The following is a 1,478-nucleotide window of genomic DNA, read 5'->3' on the forward strand; positions in this document are numbered from 1 at the left end:
AAGAGAAAGCAGGAAAGATCTATAATTGACACCCTAACATCACAATTAAAAGAACTAGAGAAGCAAGAGTAAACACATTCAAAAGCTAGCAGAAGGCAAGAAATAACTAAGATCAGAGCAGAACTGAAGGAGATAGAGACACTAAAAAAGCCCTTCAAAAAATCAATGAATCCAGGAGCTGGTTTTTTTGAAAAGATGAACAAAATTGATAGACTGCTAGCAGGACTAATAAAGACAAAAAGAGAGAAGAATCAAATAGACACAATAAAAAATGAGAAAGGGGATATCATCACCAATCCCACAGAAATACAATCTACCATCAGAGAATTCTATCAACACCTCTATGCAAATAAACTAGAAAATCTAGAAGAAATGGATAAATTCCTGGACACATACACCCTCCCAGGACTAAACCAGGAAGAAGTTGAATCTCTGAATAGACCAATAATAGGCTCTGAAATCAAGCTATCAAGCTTGTTTCTATTATTTTCCTTGTGGTGTAAGGTAAGTTGCTGTGTCTTTAAAATAACTTGTTCTCCATGTGTTTTTGGGACCTGTCAGTTGTGGCAGTCTCCCTTCCTAGCCATGGAAGAGCATATTCTTATTTATTGGCAAAGCTGTCACCATTTAATTGGTATCAGATTCTGACTTGCACAAGTAACATTATTCACTGTTAAAAACCTGGAAGGTGCCGAATTATTGGGTAAACTTTTCTAAGCCGTTGTTCAAATGTTTCTAGGAAGCTGAACTGAACACATTACGGTGGATGATGGAAACATAAAACTATCAAGAAATCCAAAGTGGTAATGGGTGAAATCTATTCAGCATCCGGCAATGGATTTATCTTAGTTGGGGAAAGGATGTTCTGGAAGTTATCAGGATACCTATGTTCAATATAGGCATGAATTTTTTAAAGTAATATTTAAGGTGGTCCTTGATAATTAAATAAAATGCTTAATTCATGTGGCTAAAATAAATAAATAAATAAAAATAGAAAAACTTGTTATATCTATAAGATTTTTAGTAAGCCTTATGACAACCACAAAGCAAAAGTCTGTAATAGATTCATTAAAAATAAAAGCAACTAATTAAAACATACTATGAGAGAAAAATCACTTAACCACAAAGGAAGACAGTGAGAAAGGAAGAAAGAAGTTATAAAACAACCAGAAAATAAGCAACAAAATGGCAGCAGTAAGTCCTTCTTCTCAATAATAACACTGAATGAAAATACTAAATCAATTTTTAAGAGAGGTAAATATTGAGAAACATTTTCAAAACAAAGTTTTGAAGACAGTTTTCATTAATGAAAAAAAGTCCTACCTCAATAGTACCATCTGTAAACTAGGCAATTTTATCATCAAACTTTATTGTCTACTCAATGCCAAATACTATGTTGGATCCTAGAAATACAAAGAGGTAAATGACAAGTTACTTGCCTCAGAAAAGAACACTGTGCAGTTACAAACATAGAGCCA

The 1,478-nt window shown here is 33.2% G+C and overlaps 1 non-coding gene across 1 annotated transcript; it reads left to right on the forward strand.

The window, feature by feature from the left end:
• The first annotated feature begins 535 nt into the window (after positions 1 to 535).
• On the forward strand, positions 536 to 666 carry LOC111541652. The gene has a single exon (XR_002731338.1). It is a non-coding gene; the product is annotated as a small nucleolar RNA SNORA24 (small nucleolar RNA).
• The last annotated feature ends 812 nt before the right edge of the window (positions 667 to 1,478 follow it).

Source organism: Piliocolobus tephrosceles, chromosome 1 (genome assembly GCF_002776525.5).
Source record: "Piliocolobus tephrosceles isolate RC106 chromosome 1, ASM277652v3, whole genome shotgun sequence".
Lineage (NCBI taxonomy): Eukaryota > Metazoa > Chordata > Mammalia > Primates > Cercopithecidae > Piliocolobus > Piliocolobus tephrosceles.